The sequence below is a fragment of the Egretta garzetta genome, unplaced genomic scaffold, assembly GCF_000687185.1.
Source record: "Egretta garzetta isolate BGI_Z169 unplaced genomic scaffold, ASM68718v1 scaffold783, whole genome shotgun sequence".
In the NCBI taxonomy this organism is placed as follows: domain Eukaryota; kingdom Metazoa; phylum Chordata; class Aves; order Pelecaniformes; family Ardeidae; genus Egretta; species Egretta garzetta.
The window spans coordinates 42,802-43,170 of NW_009259187.1; positions in this window are offsets into that span (position 1 = coordinate 42,802).

Sequence of the window (369 nt, forward strand, 5' to 3'; positions counted from 1 at the left end):
AGCCCGGGTGGAGGCAACCGGCAGGAGAAGGCACGGATGTAACGGAGGAGAGACTGAGCAATTCCCCTCTGCGGGAAGTTTCCTCCCTCCCAGCCTTCCTCGGCTTAGCCCTTGCTCTCCGCCTTCCCCCAGCGCTGCCAGCCCCTTGCATGTCACCGACCCGCACGCCCTGCACGCTCAGCACCGTCCTGCCCGCGGACCCCTGCCCCGATCCGCTCCCAGAGCGCACCCGCATCCCCAAAGGGGCAACGCGCCGACGCCTGCCCGAGGCTGTTGCGGCCTTCCCGGCCAAAAAAAAAAAGAACAGAGCTCGATCCCGCTGTGAGGTACGTGTTCCCCTTCCCAGGCCGAGCCGAGGCTCGGTGCTGC